Below are 8,081 nucleotides of genomic sequence, written 5' to 3' on the forward strand. Positions count from 1 at the left end.
TCGACCCCGAAACCATATGTTGAGATGCAAACGTCTTAACCACAAAGACTTGTCCATAATTAAATAATGGTTGTTGTAATTTTTTTCTGACGTTACTTAAAATAAACTAATCAATCACGTTAAACAGCTTTAATTAAAATAAAGTATTGTGGTACGAGTTATTGTGTTTAATTTCAGTAATATTAATTAACTTGTTTCTTTCTTATGACATTCTTGTACAAATAAACAAATTAAAAGATAAGAAACAAATGCCAGATTACATAAGAACTTTTTTTTTTCTTTTGTAATTAATTAATATAAAAGCGGTAGCATGACGGGTTCAATATTAGATAAAATAGTTTGTGCAATGTATGTTCTCTGTAAATCCCGTTGACTTTGTCTTTCCACTTTACGATATTGATAGAACAAGGTACTAGGAAATATTAAACTCTCCCACTAGTTCTGGAGCCTTATTCCAATCTTAGAAATTGTTATTATATGATTAACTGAACACCCAATTATACTAGCGATAACAAAGACGGAGGAGAACCGCCAGAGGCTCATGTATGTCATTTAGCGAAGGAATGGCCCTTCTCTGGATGCTGCCCAGTATGTAACAGTAGCAACGTACCAAATGTGGGGGCAGTATTCCGTTGCGGGCCCACTTGATCCTTGTAGAGTGTTAGTAGTTGATGAGAGCTGAAATATCTTCTGGTCTCAGAGAGCAGGGCTAGTCTTTAGCTAGGATGTGCTTTCACCAGGAAAGACCCTTGTTGTTGAGGCCCTGCATTTAGAGTATAACGGAGGTGATAAGTGAGGGAAATGTCGAAAATGATATACGACTTGAGATGAAATGAACTAGTAAGCGAAGATTTATTCTCCGTTATAAAATACAATGATTACCATACATGAAATAAAATAACATAACAGGTTACAGCAAGGATGTATGAGAAACTTCGTGGTTAGGTTGGACTATTGACAAAGTTGACATACTGTTTGGTTGTGTGGAGGTATATTGGTCTGTTGGTCTTCATACAGCAATGATATGGGCAGGTGTCTGGTGTAGATGAAAGCAGAAACTGGCTGGTATCAGATACATCGTTGCCGGAGACTAGTTGCGTTTGGTCAGTAGTGAGTGCCAAAAACGAAGCGTAGTCAAGAGATGCCGTTCATATGGGGAATAGTAGGCTCCCAGGATACTAGACACTGGATGGTTTCCGTGTTGAAGCTCCTAGGAGCTTGTTCACAGGTCCTTTTCTACTAGTACAATTAATTTGTCCTGTGTGGTACAACACTTCGACAGTTGTAGCTAATAGTAACAGACAGGGTCAAATTTTACAGAACCTGGTGATTAATTTCCCGCGTAAGGAAAAAACAAACTGTTGCGCCAACGCGATTGGACAGTTGGAAACCGACCAATACAAACAACAGGTTCGTTTAATCACGAGGTCATGTGACCAGCTGGAACGAAAAGGGCTTGTGGAGCCGATATTCGGGTAATTAAGCCTAGATGAGTCAAAACGAAGACATCTTACACAATGACAGTGTAAATCACTTCTGCAGCACATTTGTGACCGGTTTCAGTTTTGCCTGAGGGTAACTACAATGTGTAGCAACATTTGCTCAGAAGTCGAGGTAAATGGTTATCTATAGGAATCGTTTAGAATCATGTGTACGGTCCGTCAACCCTCTCACCCCTTCTCTGGCACAAGACCAAACCAGACCTCTATATCTATATATGAACTGAGGCAAGGTGATATGCAGGATGGCTAAGCTCACCGAGAAAGGGGGCGAGAGGAAGGTATCCTTAAAGGGTTAGGTGGAAATGGTAGACGCCTACATCGCATTCATCATCAACTACTGCCTAGCAGTCGTCTCTTACCCTGCTTCATAACTAACCAGACTGGAGCCCTTGTTCTTCCACTTTCTACGGAAGGATAGGTTCCTCTGGTTAGACGAGCCATTTGCTGATAACCACTACATGAAGGGTTGGGTATGCTGGGTTAATAATGTGCAGGCATGTACTGAAACTATATTTCCAGCAGTTACTGGACTATGAGCAATAGTGGTAGAGGTTTGTCAGACGGGTATTTTCTCAAACTGTTTCGAGACAGAATTTCAGTCCTGGATCAAGCATAGATCGAGATAGGGTGCTAGCACCTACAAAGTCGTTAGGCGCTCATACATCTCTGCTAACGGATAATGCAGTCGGTCGAAGCTCTACTATAGCGTTCTACAGAGGATTAGAGGTGGGCAAAGCGATGACGTCTTTGGTGAGACCCTCGACGTTGTAAATTAATTGGCTGGTCAATTCTGGAGGACTTGTTTCATTGATAATTGGAGATAATTGTTATAAAAACAATGGTTGGCAGAATCGTTAGAGCGTTGAACAAAATGCTTTGTGGTATTTCTCCCGACTCTACTCTCTGAGTTCGAATCCCGCCAAAGTCAACTGTATCTTCCATCCTTTCGCGGGGGTCGATAAAATAAAGTACTAGCCATGTACTGAGATCAATATAATCGTACGACGGCGAGCTGGCAGAATTGTTACTGTGCCGGACAAAATGCTTATCGGCATTTCTTCCGACTTCACTTTCTGAGTCAAATTCCGCCAGGGTCGATTTTGCCTTTCATCCTTTCTGGGTCCATATCAGATAAGTACCAGTTGAACACTGGGATTGGTAAGACAAGTACCAGTTAAGCCCTGAGGTCGGTGTAATCGACTTACCCCTCTCTAGAAATTGCTGGCCTTGTGTCAAAATTTGAAACCAACATAATCGATTAATTCCTCTCCTCGAAAGTGATGAGTTTATACCTAAATTAGAAGCAATCATTCAAGTCCGGTAAAGGCGGCATGCGAGCAAATTGGTTATAACGTGGGAAAAAATGCGACGCAGTATTTGTACTGGTTCTTTACATAGTGAGTTCAAATTTCGCCAAAGTCAGCTTTGCCTCCTGGAATAAAATAAAATACCACTCAAATACTGGAATCGATGATACCGACATGTCCCCTTCCCTCAAAATTACTGGCCCTGTGCCAGTAATATTGGAAAACATAATTTGCCGCAGTCGTGCCTCTTTCTTTCGTGATCAGCAAAAGGAATACCAATGAATTACTGAAGACAAAGTAATTGCTACAACTCTCCCCTAATAAATAGCTTCGTGCTTCTATCGGAAACTACTAATAATTCATATATTCTGTAGAAAGACAGACAAAATATTTTGCCGTATTAAGTTGTGTCCCTTTAAGTCCCCTGTTCAAATTCTGCTGTGGTTGACTTCGTCTTTCAATTTTTCTGAGGTCGACGAAAGAGAATATCAATCAAGTATCGAGGTCGATGTCATCAACTATGGATTCTTTTCTTAATAAAATTTCTGGTTTCGCACTTGTGTAACAAATCATTAATTCCCACAGCAGCAATCAGGTATTTCAGTTGACACTTTACTTATTTATTACCATTACGTCCACTCGTAGTTTCGATTTTCTTGAATCTCGTTAGAGTTTCTTCTCGTTGTTTTGGTATTTGCTGGTTGGTGAGGTGAAGAGTGTAATATCAACAGCTGTACCTTTACCTGCATATTGGTGTTATTACTTCGTGCCAACTGGTGGTGGTAAACTAAGCCTCTTTACTCAGCAATGGATCCCTACCACTCGTTGTGCACATGAATAGCCATGATATTGACATTAAGTTTACTTTGGTTTGACCGGCCGCTACTGAAGTCAACATATGATATAGGTTTGTATATGTATATACATGTCAATTGTTGTCAGTGCTTGTATAGGAAACCAGCTGTAGTTGTTTAACATAAAACTTTCTGTTATGATTATTCGTCTAACACAAAAATAGCACACGCTCTTCTCAAAACCGAAATAACCCCTATTTTATATCTCACCTATCTACTATCTATCAACGATAATTTTTCTGAATAACTCACACGCGAATAGTAATTGTTTATTTACATGTTTTTTCATACACATCCCTCTTAATATCATAGAATCGGTGGAGCACCTGACAGAATGACTTTCATTAATATGTAATTATGTTTCTGTACATTTGGATTTCAAACCTCTTCTGGATCGACTTAGTCTTCTGTCCTTACGGGTTTGTTTTGTTTTCTTTTATATTTTCATTCACATGTGGGATTCATTTAGAGAGGCATAAACCGGTTCAGTTTATAGCTGGTATTTTATCACCCTCAGGATGTAAGGCAATGATCACTTCGGTTTGATTTTGGTAAAATGAAGTACATTTCAAATACTGAAGTAGATATAGTCTGCTACTTACTCTCTGTGACTAAGTTAGACACCAATATAATAGAATCTGTAGAACGTCGGACAAAATTAACCCCAAATTATTTGTTTTAGTAATAAGTTACGACTCATGACATTTTATGTTTAAATTTCGCTGATGTCGACTCTACTTCCTTACTGCTTTGATAAAGTACATGCTAAGTACTCGTATCGAAATAATTATTCACTTTTAACTGAGTGAGTGGTCACACACCTATGTTAAATATCATTATGATAAAGTTGGTGCCAGTTTAATCGAGACTGATTTTCTTCACATATCTCAATGTAATCTATGAAGTGGGACTAATTGATATAAATAATTTGCTAGTTGTTTTCTTAGCTGAACCAGCAAGTAGTGGGTATTTAAGTTTACCTGACTCGGAAATTCACGTCCAGTTGCGGTGAACATTTGCTCGGGATAATATAACCATAATTACCTTATAGGTTCACTGCAATTGATTGGCACCTTGCAATTCAAAATTGATTTTTGTGCGTTGTCCAACAAGAATTTGTTTAAATAAATGTGACCATTCAGTAGTACTAATATAGGCCTATACAAATCTTATTGAAGTAATTCTATGTAATTTGCTATATATATATTTTCTACTAACTGCACTATTACACTTATATAGTTGCTTTGAATTGTCTCTGCTCTTAATTGTCAGTCATTTATATATAATATAATAAACCAATCCTCTTTATATTTCTAACCGACTGTCAGTTGTAACGAAGGGAAAATAACATACAGTACCCAAGCTAGTGATGGTGTGTCGGTGAAATAAAATTTATGGAAATCCTGAATTAATACATATACCGTAAGAGGCAAGTTACAAGGTTTCATACCGGGCCTATTTTTGCAAAGGCGTCTGCTGAGGTTTCAAACAGGGCCTTTCTTTAGAGATGGAATAAAGCTAGGCAGAGTCAAAGAATACGTTTAACATCTACCCCACTTTGAACCAACATTGTCTACGTCTGTTACATTATACTAATTACTGAATTACTAAATACTCGCTGATGAACATGATTGACTGTTTATGTTGCTCGCACGAAAACTTTAGGTATAAAGTAATAATCATGTTCACACATGCACATATTTGTGTATGTGTGTATTTATGTACATAGCCGTTATTCTCTTTTTTTTCAAAACAGCTAGCCCCAGTTCAACCTTGATCGAAATGACTTACATTTCTCTCTTTTTTTTCCTATTAAATTACGTACTACATCGTCCAGTATATCTTTCATTATTAAAGATAATGTGGTTTGAGGGACGTTTGGTTGCCATTTCATGCAGGTCGAGCTACTGCTTAGAGGTTTGCTCTTACTACCTTGAGTAATTATCGTTTGGACCCAGGTCAATCCTGATTAAATTAAACCTGATATTCCTGTCGAGAACATGTTCATCCCCCAACTCCGTCACGCACCTTATGTTCTTAAGACTTGTATGGGTGTGGTTTTGGGAAAGAAACTTGGTTGCTATATATATTCTCTGTATATATATATTATATATATATATATATATATATATATACATATATATATACATACATGCAGAGAGAGAGAAGGTTGGGCTTAGTTTGTATAATCTACAGTTGTTATTTAGCCGAGGTCAGCTAAGATCAAAAGCATTCTAAAAAAAGACTATCTCGATTTGTTTATTTGGGGTTTTTTTCCCCGAGGTATAGTGTTTCTCACTCAGCTTATATTATCTAACGTATTCTTCCTTTTATAAAATTGTTTAATGATATGAAGGACAGTTACTTAGTTGCTATTTCTAAACGGTTACATAAAAGCTCTCTCTATCAGTAAGGTGTTAGATAGTGTTAAATGAATCACCAAATTGGAAATACCTTGCTAAAATACATCAGAGATTTACTAGGAGTAGATGTGGCTGTATCCAAAATAAACTTTGACATATTTTTATCGCAGCTATCAGATGGGGATAGCTTAAAAAAAAACACAAACACGAGGGCAGTGGTGTCCAACTTTTTCACTAAAATCACAGAGAGAGGGCTGTAGAAATGAAATAAACTAACAAATATGCCAATGGTGGTGGCCCCAGCATGGTCAAGCCTCTGGCTGAAACAAATACAAAGGTAAACTGTGTATATACATGACTGAATATAAATGTATTATTATATTTAGTTCTTCTATCATCGTCATCATTTAATGTTCTTCCATGTTGGCATGGCTTGCACTCCTTGATAAAAACTGGCTGGTCAGAAGACTGCGCCTAACAGGGTTTCTATGGGTGGATACTCTTTCTAACCCCAATCACTTTACAGTGTACTGGGTGCATTTTATGTGGCACCAGCAGCAGTAAGGTCACCAAGCAACCTGCAAGACAAGCCCCCTCAACTGAATGGGGAGTAGCATTGAGGGAGGTGGCTTTGTGCAAGGTGATAAGTTAAACCATGATAGAGGGAGGAAAACATGTGACTTGCAGTAGAGGAGATATGTAGCTGCCACGGTTGGAGAGAGATGAAAAAGAGAAACAGATGTTGAAGATGTGTTGAGGGGGTACTCTCAAGTTAGAGGTAGATGTATATAAGTGGAACCAAGGATTGGGCTAGGTGATAAGTTTTCGAGATTGTGAAAGGAAAGTGGGAGATAGAGGGGAGGGAAAATATGAGTGGACACAGGTAGTGGGTGGGGCGATATGTTGACAGGGTCACATTGGGTGCAGGCAGGCTCCTGAGGGTGTGAAGGGAGATGGGGAAATAGAGGTGAGGGGGAATACAGTGAGTAAAGAACATGAGTGAAAGGAAGTGAGAAGAATTATCAGACAGATTGTGTGCAGGAGCAGAGACCAAAGGCATCATCATCATCATTTAACATGTTTTCCATGCTGGCATGGGTTAGATGGTTTGACTGGAACTGGTAAGCCAGAGGGGTGCACCAGGCTTCCATCAGTTTTGGTTTGGTTTCTAAAGCTGGATGCTCTTCCTAATGCTAACCACTCCATAGCATGTACTGGGTGTCTTTTACATATCACTGTCTGGGGTGATATGTAAAGTATACATGTATGTATATATATGTATAATATGTTTAAGAAAGTGCCACACCCTAGTGGTTGAGAGAACCTGTGGAAGAGGTAAACCCAGGAAGACCTGGGATGAGGTGGTGAAGCACGACCTTCGAACATTAGGCCTCACCGAGGCAATGACTAGTGACTGAGACCTTCGGAAATATACTGTGCGTGAGAAGACCTGGCAAGCCAAGTGAGACCATAATACTTGGCCTCTGCCAGGGGTGTAGCCAGCCCACTTATGCGTACCTTTCCTTCATTGAACACTAAACTCTGCTTGCGAAGATCTGTTGAGGCAAGTGAAATCGCAATCGAACCAAATTTGACGACTGGCACCTATGCCAGTGGAGTGCTAACAGCACCGTCCGAGCGTGATAATTGCCAGAGCAACTGTCTGTGTAACTCGAACTCACATCTCTGATTACACGTCAAGTGTTTTACCATTAAACTAAACTGCCCAGCAAACTTTGTTTGTTTACTTTCATCGTAAAGTTGAATTTAACGTTAGTGTCTTATGAAGCTAAATTTATATGTTATAAAATTGCAGAAGAATTCGTTGCTGGGCAGTTTCGATTAATGGTAAAACACTTGACGCGTAATCACAGAGATGTGAGTTCGAGTCTCATGGCTGGCCAGTAACGTATTTTTCTGCAATGTATGGATAATTTATCCTTATCACGCTATTTATAGCATTATCATGCGTTTGAGAAATAAATTTATTTCTGTTCTTACAATACATCTCAACGCTTCTAAAAAAGAAAAAACAAACTTTGTTTGTTTACTTTC

General features: G+C 38.8%; 1 protein-coding gene across 1 annotated transcript in view; it reads left to right on the forward strand.

Moving 5' to 3' along the window:
• The first annotated feature begins 3,481 nt into the window (after positions 1 to 3,481).
• The window catches only part of LOC106869600 (F-box only protein 30), a 26,264-nt gene continuing 21,664 nt past the window's right edge, over positions 3,482 to 8,081 (forward strand). Inside the window, exon 1 of the mRNA XM_014915404.2 lies at positions 3,482 to 3,716. The gene's annotated coding sequence lies outside the window, so the exon portion shown is untranslated. The remainder of the gene's footprint in view (positions 3,717 to 8,081) is intronic.

Source organism: Octopus bimaculoides, chromosome 2, assembly GCF_001194135.2.
Source record: "Octopus bimaculoides isolate UCB-OBI-ISO-001 chromosome 2, ASM119413v2, whole genome shotgun sequence".
NCBI lineage: Eukaryota > Metazoa > Mollusca > Cephalopoda > Octopoda > Octopodidae > Octopus > Octopus bimaculoides.